At 40.8% G+C, this 13,023-nt stretch overlaps 1 protein-coding gene and 1 long non-coding RNA gene across 2 annotated transcripts in view; one reads left to right on the top strand and one right to left on the bottom strand.

The window, feature by feature from the left end:
* Positions 1–6,992, top strand: part of LOC311518653 — a 57,915-nt gene extending 50,923 nt beyond the window's left edge. Inside the window, exon 6 of the long non-coding RNA XR_014711060.1 lies at positions 3,036–6,992. This is a non-coding gene — a long non-coding RNA (uncharacterized lncRNA). The remainder of the gene's footprint in view (positions 1–3,035) is intronic.
* Positions 1–13,023, bottom strand: part of BIRC6 (baculoviral IAP repeat containing 6) — a gene marked incomplete at its 5' end in the record, with an annotated part of 315,285 nt that overhangs the window by 6,836 nt on the left and 295,426 nt on the right.

The raw sequence follows: 13,023 nt of genomic DNA, 5'->3' as shown, positions 1-13,023 counted from the left end.
TGCCCCAGGGGTCGGTCCTGGGGCCGGTTTTGTTCAATATCTTCATAAATGATCTGGAGGATGGTGTGGATTGAACTCTCAGCAAATTTGCGGATGATACTAAACTGGGAGGAGTGGTAGATACGCTGGAGGGCAGGGATAGGATACAGAGGGACCTAGACAAATTGGAGGATTGGGACAAAAGAAATCTGATGAGGTTCAATAAGGATAAGTGCAGAGTCCTGCACTTAGGACGGAAGAATCCAATGCACCGCTACAGATTAGGGACCGAATGGCTGGGCAGCAGTTCTGCGGAAAAGGACCTAGGGGTGACAGTGGCCGAGAAGCTGGATATGAGTCAGCAGTGTGCCCTTGTTGCCAGGAAGGCCAATGGCATTTTGGGATGTATAAGTAGGGGCATAGCGAGCAGATCGAGGGACGTGATCGTCCCCCTCTATTCGACATTGGTGAGGCCTCATCTGGAGTACTGTGTCCAGTTTTGGGCCCCACGCTACAAGAGGGATGTGGATAAATTGGAAAGAGTCCAGCGAAGGGCAACAAAAATGATTAGGGGTCTGAAACACATGACTTATGAGGAGAGGCTGAGGGAACTGGGATTGTTTAGTCTGCAGAAGAGAAGAATGAGGGGGGATTTGATAGCTGCTTTCAACTACCTGAGAGGTGGTTCCAGAGAGGATGGTTCTAGACTATTCTCAGTGGTGGAAGAGGACAGGACAAGGAGTAATGGTCTCAAGTTGCAGTGGGGGAGGTTTAGGTTGGATATTAGGAAAAACTTTTTCACTAGGAGGGTGGTGAAACACTGGAATGCGTTGCCTAGGGAGGTGGTGGAATCTCCTTCCTTAGAAGTTTTTAAGGTCAGGCTTGACAAAGCCCTGGCTGGGATGATTTAATTGGGGATGGGTCCTGCTTTTGAGCAGGGGGTTGGACTAGATGACCTCCTGAGGTTCCTTCCAACCCTGATATTCTATGATTCTGTGATTCTAATTCCAAAGCAGGTAACCCAATGCAACACAGAACCTGATGCAACTGACCCCTTGGAACTGGGCTACAGAGTTAGTTATAATTACTAACTAACCAGAATACAATTATAATAAAATCTGAAAAACAAATGCACTGTTTACACTAAAACTGTACTTACATGGTTGATAAACTGATGCCCCGGGGGGTGGGGGCACAGGGAGAACCAGGACCAAGGGAGTCATTTATTATGGTGGTTGGAAGAAACCTATGGGACTAGGGAAGCAGCAGTTTATATACTCCTGCACTCAATGTTGGATTTTGCATAGAAGCATGTAAGGCAGCACCAAGGTTACTCTACAGAGGGATCCAACTTTACATAGGCCCACCCAGAAGTGGGGATCTATACAGATAATACTTGGAGAATAAGAACAAAATCTATTTATCAGAGTGTCTTTTAAAGGCTTTTTAGTTTAAAGAGAAAAATCTAGTGCTAGGCATGTCCTTGCTGTACTGCAAAGGGACGAAAGACATTTTCAGTGTAATATTAGCTTTTTAGTTATTCTACTGATAAATCAATGATTCAGCTCCCATTGCTCGCTCCAAAAATTATAAAATACCTTAGTCAATGTCACACCTAACATAACAAGTAAAGTGGAAGAAGAGAAAGTCATGAGGGAAAGTCAGGGCGTTCCATATGATTTTGTGAGTAGCAAAATATTTTATTCTTTTGGTGGCCCTTTGACCACAAAAGCCAGATACTTTCAATGTAAAACATATTTTTGTACAATGGTAGGATAATAAAATACTTATTTAATTCCAGAAACAATAAGTGCCCAATTTATCAAAGATAATCTATCTTTATTGTGAGTATTCTTTTCTTAGTCAATGTGTACTATCAGATGTTTCATAGAAGTCTTACAATCAGTTGAAATGTATCATTAAGCCTGCTGTTGTAAAAACCATGCATTATTCCTACCACTTCCAAGTGACAACCAGAAGCTGACATTATGACAAAACTTAGCAATTTCCTTCCTGTTTTACATAAGAAAAAGGTTCAAAGCAGGAAAAAGTAAATGAGCATAAATAATGTGTCATGGGTAGAAGGTCTAGCTGGGAGTTTAACAGAATTTTTTTAAAACCATATTCAAACTGCTAGTATGGCATTAATCACACATTCCACTTTTATTAGAAATTAGGGAAGGGATCAATTTCCACAGTTGCAAGTTACCCTTAATTTGATACACACACTTTCACAGTTTAATAGAGGTGTGAAATTGTCCAAGAAAAATTATGACAAATATCAGATTTCTTGCTTGGCTCCATAGCAAGTTTCTTAGCAAGTTTCTTAGCAACACCAAATATAAATGAAAAAAAGAGGAAGAATATCATCTGATGATACCTTCATTAAAATGTTGAATGAAGATTAAATTAAATGAATTGCCACATGCCATGGACAATGTACATTTCTTCTCATGATGAAAGACTGTCAGTGAAAATCTTATTTCCTAAGACTCTACACTCCCCCCAGATATTAGTATTTCAAGGAAAAAAGAAGCTACATTCTATTATTAAATTAAACAACTGAAACTCCATAGAACCAATTCCTGTGCCATACCATACCTCGCTTAGTTTTTTCATTCTGTATTTGTTTCATGATCAGCCTTTAGATATTGCCTAAGTAGTTTTTTCAGTTTTGAGTTGCACATGAAAGAATTTTATTTAAACTTAAAATAAGAAAATGCAAATGAGAAATGTGTCTTCTTGCAGACATGTGTATCCTTTGCAATGCGTTAAAGTGCAGCTTGCTAATTTGCACCTCACTACTCTGGATATGCAATAATTCAACTCCCCAAAATGGCAGGTTCTCTACAGTTCTTGACAAAGATCAACTAATGTTGCTGTGAAATCTCAAAAAATTCCATTAATTTTACAAAATATATTACAGAATATTACTTGTAAACTATTAAATAATTACAGCTAGCATGAACGAATAGGTACCATTAAGGTTGAAGGAGTTTCCTTTTATAAAGGGCATTTCCATTTAACTACAAGTCTGCACACTGTTCATCTTTCAGGTTCCCCAACCTTGCCAAGCTCAGCATCAGAAACAAGCTCCCTACAGATCAGGACCCACTGACTCAAAGCAGAACTAGTCTCTACCAGAACAACAGATGCAAAATCTCCACTGCTTCAATGATCAACAACTCCTATAACAGACGTTTCAAGACCCATGAGTCCTACACATGCCTATGACAATGTGCTATACCTCATCCAGTACATCAAACACCACAACAAGTACGTGGATGAAACTAAACCATCACTATGCTCTCGAATGAACTCACCCAAAAAAATGATAAAAGACAAAACACCCCTATCACCAATGGGTGAACACTTCACGAAACTATCACTCCATATCTGACCCCTCAGTCCTCTTCCTCAAAGGAAACCTGCACAACACCTTTGAATAGGGTCACCAGATGTCCTGTTTTTTTATACGGACAGTCCCATTTTGGGGGACTTTTTCTTATATAGGTGCCTATTACCCCCCACCCCCCGTCCCATTTTTTCGAAGTTGCTATCTGGTCACCCTACCTTTGAAAGATGAGCATGGGAACTTAAATTCCTAACTTTGCTAGACACCAAAAATCATGGACTTATTAGAGGCATTACAACAATCTTCAGGTTTCAGAGTAGCAACCGTGTTAGTCTGCATTCACAAAAAGAAAAGGAGTACTTGTAGCACCTTAGAGACTAACAAATTTATTTGAACATAAGCTTTCGTGAGCTACAGCTCACTTCATCAGATGCATACTGTGGAAAATACAGTGGGGAGAGTTATATACATAGAGAACATGAAACAATGAGTGTTACCCATACACACTGTAAGGCGAGTGATCACTTAAGATGAGCTAATATCAGCAGGAGAGCTGGGGGGTGGTGGTGGTGGTGAGAGAAAACCTTTTGTAGTGATAATCAAGGTGGGCCATTTCCATCAGTTGACAAGAACGTCTGAGGAACAGTAGGGGGTGGGGAAATAGTTTTACTTTGTGTAATGACCCATCCACTCCCAGTCTCTATTCAAGCCTAAATTAACTGTATCCAGTTTGCAAATCAATTCCAATTCAGCAGTCTCTCGTTGGAGTCTGTTTTTGAAGTTTTTTTTGTTGAAGAATTGTCACTTTTAGGTCTCTAATCGAGTGACCAGAGAGACTGAAGTGTTCTCCGACTGGTTTTTGAATGTTCTAATTCTTGACGTCTGATTTGTGTCCATTTATTCTTTTACGTAGAGACTGTCCAGTTTGACCAATGTACATGGCAGAGGGGCATTGCTGGCACATGATGGCATATATCACATTGGTGGATGTGCAGGTGAACGAGCCTCTGATAGTGTGGCTGATGTGATTAGGCCCTAAGATAGTGTCCCCTGAATAGATATGTGGACACAGTTGGCAACGGGCTTTGTTGCAAGGATAGGTTCCTGGGTTAGTGGTTCTGTTGTGTGGTTGCTGGTGAGTATTTGCTTCAGGCTGGGGAGCTGTCTGTAAGCAAGGACTGGCCTGTCTCCCAAGATCTGTGAGAGTGATGGGTCGTCCTTCAGGATAGGTTGTAGATCCTTGATGATGCGTTGGAGAGGTTTTAGTTAGGGGCTGAAGGTGACGGCTAGTGGCGTTCTGTTATTTTCTTTCTTGGGCCTGTCCTGTAGTAGGTGACTTCTGGCTACTCTTCTGGTTCTGTCAATCTGTTTCTTCACTTCAGCAGGTGGGTATTGTAGTTGTAAGAATGCTTGATAGAAATCTTGTAGGTGTTTGTCTCTGTCTGAGGGGTTGGAGCAAATGCGGTTGTATCATAGAGCTTGACTGTAGACGATGGATCATGTGGTGTGGTCTGGGTGAAAGCTGGAAGCATGTAGGTAGGCATAACGGTCAGTAGGTTTCCGGTATAGGGTGGTGTTTATGTGACCATCGCTTATTAGCACCGTAGTGTCCAGGAAGTGGATCTCTTATGTGGACTGGTCCAGGCTGAGTTTGATGGTGGGACGGAAATTGTTGAAATCATGGTGGAATTCCTCAAGGGCTTCTTTTCCATGGGTCCAGATGATGAAGATGTCATCAGTGTCGCGCAAGTAGAGTAGGGGCATTAGGGGACGAGAGCTGAGGAAGTGTAATTCTAAGTCAGCCATAAAAATGTTGACATACTGTGGGGCCATGCGGGTACCCATAGCAGTGCCGTTGATTTGAAGGTATACATTGTCCCTAAATGTGCAATAGTTATGGGTGAGGACAAAGTCAAAGTTCAGCCACCAGGTTTGCCGTGACATTATCGGGGATACTGTTCCTGATGGCTTGTAGTCCATCTTTGTGTGGAATGTTGGTGTAGAGGGCGTCTACATCCATAGCGGCCAGGATGGTGTTTTCAGGAAGATCACAGATGGACTGTAGTTTCCTCAGGAAGTCAGTGGTGTCTCGAAGATAGCTGGGAGTGCTGGTAGCGTAGGGCCTGAGGAGGGAGTCTACAAAGCCAGACAATCCTGCTGTCAGGGTGCCAATGCCTGAGATGATGGGGCGTCCAGGATTTCCAGGTTTATGGATCTTGGGTAGCAGATAGAATACCCCAGGTCAGGGTTCCAGGGGTGTGTCTGTGCAGATTTGTTCTTGTGTTTTTTCAGGGAGTTTCTTGAGCAAATGCTGTAGTTTCTTTTGGTAACCCTCAGTGGGATCAGAGGGTAATGGCTTGTAGAAAGTGGTGTTGGAGAGCTGCCTAGCAGCCTCTTGTTCATATTCCGACCTATTCATGATGACGACAGCACCTCCTTTGTCAGCCTTCTTGATTATGATGTCAGAGTTGTTTCTGAGGCTGTGGATGGCATTGTATTCTGCACGGCTGAGGTTATGGGGCAAGTGATGCTGCTTTTCCACAATTTCAGCCCGTGCACATCGGCAGAAGCACCGTATGTAGAAGTCTGTTGTTTCAACCTTCAGGAGGAGTCCACCCAGAATCCTTCTTTTTGTAGTCTTGGTAGGAAAGTCTCTGTGGATTAGTATGTTGTTCAGAGGAGTGTTGGAAATATTCCCACTAGCTCTCCTTTCACCTATGACTGCATAGGTGTTAAATGCCCACTTCATTTTGAATGGTTTCTTTCAACACCTCATGCTTAACAATCTGTTCCACCTTGTATTTAGCCTTGACACTGATTACCTTTCCCAGATCTGAAGAGGAGCTCTGTGGAGCTTGAAAGCTTGTCTCTTTCACCAACAGAAGTTGGTCCAATAAAAGATATTACCTCACCCACCTTGTCTCGCTCATCTTTCAGGATGACAGCTTCTAGATCTCCTCTCTCCCCAGCAGTGAAATTTTTGGGAACATTTCAGAATTAATAGTTCAGTTGTTTTAGTGTATGAAGAGGAAAAAGTGACACTTCTGTCACTCTGTCTTTTTCAGATCACTCTAATGCTTTAGTAGGGATGGGTGGAAAGGTGAAATTTGGTGGAAAAGATAGCCTCTGGGTCTGAAATGTACTTTTCAGCTATGTAGTGAAAGCCTGTTTAGATTTGGATGAGTTATGAGGATTTTAAAATGGAACTTGTGTATGCAAAATGTAATGTACGATAAGGCTTGACTTTTTTTCTCCTGCAACCTACCATGGTTTCACAGGCACTGCACATGGTTGTGTTGGTTGAGTAAGGACAACCAACCTAATTCTCAATTATCGAGGGACAATCTCCACTCATTTGATATATTTTGCTTTCCACAACCAAATCTCTGTACAACTTTTCATGAGCGATGAACCCGAGAATTCGGATTCTAATATCTAAACTGTATTGTAAAATCTATTCACCTAAATTTGGGTTATTGCTGATTATGTACTCTATGTATCATATGACTTTTAGAAAACTAACTTTATATTTGTGGGTAATCTAAACACTATACCCAGATGTACAGACACTCTTTTCCCAACCTATCTATTATATAATTTTTTTAACATTAGCTTTAATAAAAATTTTAAATCTGTTTCTCTTTCTATACACTATCCCTAAACATTCTGTTGGCTGGGCACAAACAGCAAGTTATCTCAAGTGCCTATACGCAAATGCAAGAAGCCTGGGAAACAAGCAGGGAGAACTGGAAGTCCTGGCACAGTCAAGGAATTATGATGTGACTGGAGTAACAGAGACTTGGTGGGATAACTCACATGACTGGAGTACTGTCATGGATAGATATAAACTATTCAGGAAGGACAGGCAGGGCAGAAAAGGTGGGAGAGTTGCACTGTATGTAAGGGAGCAGTATGACTGCTCAGAGCTCCGGTATGAAACTGCAGAAAAACCTGAGTCTCTCTGGATTAAGTTTAGAAGTGTGAGCAACAAGGGTGATGTCATGGTGGGAGTCTGCTATAGACCACCAGACCAGGAGGAGGAGGTGGACGAGGCTTTCTTCCGGCAACTACTGGAAGTTACTAGATCGCAGGCCCTGGTTCTCATGGGAGACTTCAATCACCTGGATATCTACTGGGAGAGCAATACAGCGGTGCACAGACAATCCAGGAAGTTTTTGGGAAGTGTAGGGGACAATTTCCTGATGCAAGTGTTGGAGGAACCAACTAGGGGCAGAGCTCTTCCTGACCTGCTGCTCACAAAGAGGGAAGAATTAGTAGGGGAAACAAAAGTGGATGGGAACCTGGGAGTGACCACGAGATGATCGAGTTCAGGATCCTGACACAAGGAAGAAAGGAGAGCAGCAGAATACGGACCCTGGACTTCAGAAAAGCAGACTGACTCCCTCAGGGAACTGATGGGCAGGATCCCCTGGGAGAATAACATGAGGGGGAAAGGAGTCCAGGAGAGCTGGCTGTATTTTAAAGAATCCTTATTGAGGTTACAGGGACAAACCACCCCGATGTATAGAAAAGAAAAGTAAAAGGTGGATAGAAAGCTGGCTAGATTGGGTAGTGATCAATGGCTCCATGTCTAGTTGGTAACTGGTACCAAGTGGAGTACCCTAAGGGTTGGTCCTGGGGCCGGTTTTGTTCAATATCTTCATTAATGATCTGCACCCTCAGCAAGTTTGCAGATGACACTAAACTGGAAGGAGAGGTAGATACGCTGGTGAGTAGGGATAGGATACAGACGGACCTAGACCAATTAGAGGATTGGACCAAAAGAAATCTGATGAGGTTCAACAAGAACAAGTGCAGAGTCCTGCACTTAGGAAGGAAGAATCCCATGCACCGCTACAGACTAGGGACCGAATGGTTAGGCTGCAGTTCTGCAGAAAAGGACCTAGGGGTTACAGTGGCCGAGAAGCTCTATATGAGTCAACAGTGTGCCCTTGTTGCCAAGAAGGCCAATGGCATTTTGGGGTGTATAAGTAGGAGCATTGCCAGCAGATCGAGGGACGTGATCGTTCCCCTCTATTGGACATTGGTGAGGCCTCATCTGGAGTACTGTGTCCTGTTTGGGCCCCACATTACAAGAAGGATGTGGAAAAATTGGAAAGAGTCCAGCGGAGGGCAACAAAAATGATTAGGAGACTGGAACACATGACTTATGAGGAGAGGCTGAGGGAACTGGGGATGTTTAGTCTACGGAAGAGAAGAATGAGGGGGGATTTGATAGCTGTTTTCAACTACCTGAAAGGGGGTTCCAAAGAGGATGGATCTAGACTGTTCTCAGTGGTAGCACATGACAGAACAAGGAGTAATGGTCTCAAGTGGCAGTGGGGGAGGTTTAGGTTGGATATTAGGAATAACTTTTTCACCAGGAGGGTGGTGAAGCACTGGAATGGGTTACCTAGGGAGGTGGTGGAATCTCCTTCCTTAGAAGTTTTTAAGGTCAGGCTTGACAAAGCCCTGGTTGGGATGATTTAGTTGGGGATCGGTCCTGCTTCGAGCAGGGGGTTGGACTAGATGATCTCCTGAGGTCCCTTCCAACCCTGATATTCTACGTTTCTATGTAGGAAAAATGATTGGAATTTCTCATCTAACATCCTATTCCACATGCATCATCTATGCATGGGTCTGTAAAAGGAATAAGTTCTTCAAATGGATCTCATAATATTTCTAAGGCATCTGGTGCACTGTATTTTGCATACCTTGCAACAAAAACTTTTAAGCCAGTAATACTTTTAACTGCACCGAAAATGTTAGAGCCTTTTTTTTTAAATGACCTTTGAGCACCTCACTTTGAGGTATACCCCAAAGAACCATGCTTAATTCACATTTTGCACACTTTATTGGATGTTTATAGAGATGGGACCTGGAGTCTAGACTATTGGAGACCAGGTTGAGGAAGAGCTGGAGGCTATTGGAGAGTTACAAGAAGAGAAAGGGACAATTGGAGGATCACAGTTTGGAAGATGGGGAGGAAGGAGAAGGGATATCTTATCCAAAACCTGAAAATAACCTTCAATTCAAAGCTCAGGCCATTTCTCTCCATTAAGGTTCAATCCACTGTTAATGAAATTACTGATGGGTGTTTCATATTATACCTCAGACTTTGTTTGCTTTTAGTGGGATGAAATCTGCCCCCAATGTTACTTTTCACTTAGTTGTTTTGTGGTTTAATGTAATTCAGGTCCAGGTACAAATCTCTAGACACTAGAAACAAAATAACAGTAATAAGTCATTATCTTCTCTCATGAATGATTGCGTCTCTACTGGATAAATCCATTTGAATGCACCTTATTCCTTCAACTTCTTAAGAAAGGGACAGGATGTAGGCTTATGTGATATCTCCCTTATAAAAGCCATTAGCAGACTCTGAGCTATACGCAAGTGTATGAAAAATACCAAAATCAAATTGTGGGTGCTTTTAATATAAAAGACAAAAGTACTAAACAGGAATCAAGGTATTTAGGAACTGAACTGAGCTTTACAGTACATCCAAATGTATAGCTTTAATTTAAAAATTATGATGGTGTAGTTTAGTATCCTTAATTTCTAGGCTTCTGTCTTTTTGAAGGGTAAGATTGTGCGTGTCTTGTAGGTTGCAGAGAACTTCACTGAGATATATATGAAAATGACTAACATTCTACCACCTTTAGTTGTTTAATTTAAATAACTACAATTTGATATTTTTCTTGGAAGAGTAAAGTTGTTACAAATACTTATAAAAAAGGATTTATTCCCAAAGATCAGAGTCACAGTGAAGGGCACTATTACCTAAACTATTACATAAAATTTCAAAAGTCAGTTTAGAGGAATATCAGGGGCTCTCTTATTATATTTATGTCTTGATTGACAGGGCCAGAATATTCTGCATATATGTTTCAGAGTAACAGCCGTGTTAGTCTGTATTCGCAAAAAGAAAAGGAGTACTTGTGGCACCTTAGAGACTAACCAACTTATTTGAGCATGAGCTTTCGTGAGCTACAGCTCACTTCATCGGATGCATACCGTGGAAACAGTTTCCACGGTATGCATCCGATGAAGTGAGCTGTAGCTCACGAAAGCTCATGCTCAGATAAATTGGTTAGTCTCTAAGGTGCCACAACTACTCCTTTTCTTTTTGCATATATGTTGCTATTCAGGTATGGATGTAATACTCTGTCTCCTCTCATGTAAATGGTTGAGTGTCTGGAATATGCACTTGTGTTTGATTACTTCTTCCATATTCATGTGAACATTAAAATTTGTTCCTGAAGACACTCAAGCTCTTTCCATTCTAAGGGTAGAGATCTATTAACATGTACTTTGAAGAAAATGATTAACTCATTCAAAGAGAGGTATAATCTAGCAATGTGAGTAATCCTATATGTTGATTTTAACAATATACATTTTTATGACACTTTTCAGCCAGAAAAAACACAAAATACTTTACAAACTCATGTACAAACTGTACGCAGTACTGGGAATCACTTCACCCATCACTATGGTGCAGCCATCTCTGGAATGAAGAGCTGCTGCTGTTTAACTCACAATAAAACACTTCTTTTCTATGGACTCTGGTGATTAGTTGGTCAAACAAACAACTTCACATCTTCCATTAATGTCTGTACTGATTATTTTACTTCTTTCTTTAATTTGTCATCAATTTCTTCAATTGCCACATCTAGTAACAGTGTCAATCCGTCTGAAGGAGTATAACCAGGGAGAAATATTTTCTTTAATACCTCATTCTGCAGTACACTGAAGGCAATATCATTAGCAGAAAATTATCGAGTTCAAGTTAATTGTTTTTATGTCAATTGATCTTTGCCTTTCAAAGACAGACAGTGCTCCTAAACCAAACTGGCGATGTTCAGAGCTGGAAACTGGTTTTCTGTACTTTTTGAAATGAGTACAAATCCTAGGTAGCATATTAATTAACAGCTCAAGAACATTTATAATTTGCTTTTGAATTACCTGTTTTCATTACTCTAGTCCATTCACTCACTCATTTCCTGCCACTTCCTTCGTTTAAGGATCTTGAGTTAGATAAATTAATACACTAATGTTTGGTAATCACTAAACCTTTAGTACCTATTTGCAGTATTGATCAGCAGATTTTGCATGTAATGCAGTTAGAATAAGAAACAATACATCTGATGCTGTGAAAAGTTAAAAATACAAACTAGCTAAGCTTCACAGAACCACATTTTATCATATTTCCCACTCATCTTTTTAGAAGTTTCAAGATTCTAGCAAACTCATCTAATAAACTCAACTTCACCAAAGCATCACATTTCTTGTTGTTTTCTAATAAGTATAGCAAGAACCTTGATATTCCCATCATTTCTCTTTCAACCTTTTTATATAGTTAAAGTTCTCATTCAACAAGAAGAAAATCAGTGGGGAAACATGCTCAACATCTTAGAACTTTATAACACAAATGCAAGGAGTATGGGGAATAAACAGGAAGAAATTTAAGTATTAGTGCATAAGCTAAACATGGTGGCATAAAGCTTATGACTAGAATACTGGTACAGAGGGGACTTTGTTCAGGAAGGGCAAGCAGGGAAAAAAAGCAGGAGATGTTGCATTATACATCAGGCATATAGACACTTGTTCTGAGGTCCAAGAGGTGAGAGGCAAACCACTTGAAAGTCTCTGGATAAAGGGGGAAAATCAGAGGAGTTTTGTCATGCTGCAGTCTACTATAGACCATCAAATCAGGAAGAGGAGGTGAATGAGGCATTTCTAGAACAAACAACAGAAATATCCAAAACGCAAGACCTGATAGTAATGAGGGACTTTAACTACCAAGACTTCTGTGGGAAAAGTAATATGGCAAAACACAAAATCTCCAATTTGTTCTTGGAATGTATTGGGCACAACTTTTTGTTTCAGAAAGTGAAGGAAGTAACCAGAGGAACAGCCATTTTAGACTTGATTCTGACCAACAGGTAAGAATTGGATGTGAATCTGAAGGTGGAAGAGAATTTGGGTGAAAGTGATCAAGAAATGATAGATTTCATGATTCTAAGGAAAGGAAGGAGTGAGAGAAGCAGAATGGACTTTAACAAACTCAGAGAATTGATAGATTTTCTTCCCACGGGACCTGACCTAAGGGAAACGGAGTTGAGGAGAGCTGGCAGTTTCTCAAGGGGACAATATTAAAGGCACAAGTGCAAACCATCCCAATGGGAAGGAAAAATAAGAAGAATAGCAAGAGGCCAATACGGCTTCCCCCGGAAATCATTAATGACCTGAAAATCAAAAAGGAATCCTACAAAGAGTGGAAACATATACAAATTGCTAAGAAGGAGTACACAAGAATAGCATAGGCATGTAGGGACAAAATCAGAAAGGCTAAGGCAGAAAATGCATTACATCTAACAAGGACATAAAAGATGATAAAAAGCAGTTCTTTAAATACATTAGGAACAAGAGAAAGAAGAAGGAAAGTGTAAGTCTTCTACTTAGCAGGAAAGGAGAGCTAATAACTGATGATATCAAGAAGACTGAGGTGTATAATGCCCATTTTGCTTCAGTCATCACTAAAAAGGTATCTAATTGTGACCAGATACCAAGCCAGGAAGTATTGCGAGCACTTTGGAATACAGGATTAGAATTCAAAATAACTTTGACAAATTAGAGAACTTGTCTGAAATCAGTAAGATAAAATCAATAAAGGAAGGAAAAATTAG

Source organism: Lepidochelys olivacea, assembly GCF_965140295.1.
Source record: "Lepidochelys olivacea isolate rLepOli2 genome assembly, chromosome: 3".
NCBI classification, from domain to species: Eukaryota; Metazoa; Chordata; order Testudines; family Cheloniidae; genus Lepidochelys; species Lepidochelys olivacea.
This window is presented reverse-complemented; position numbering and strand designations above follow the sequence as displayed.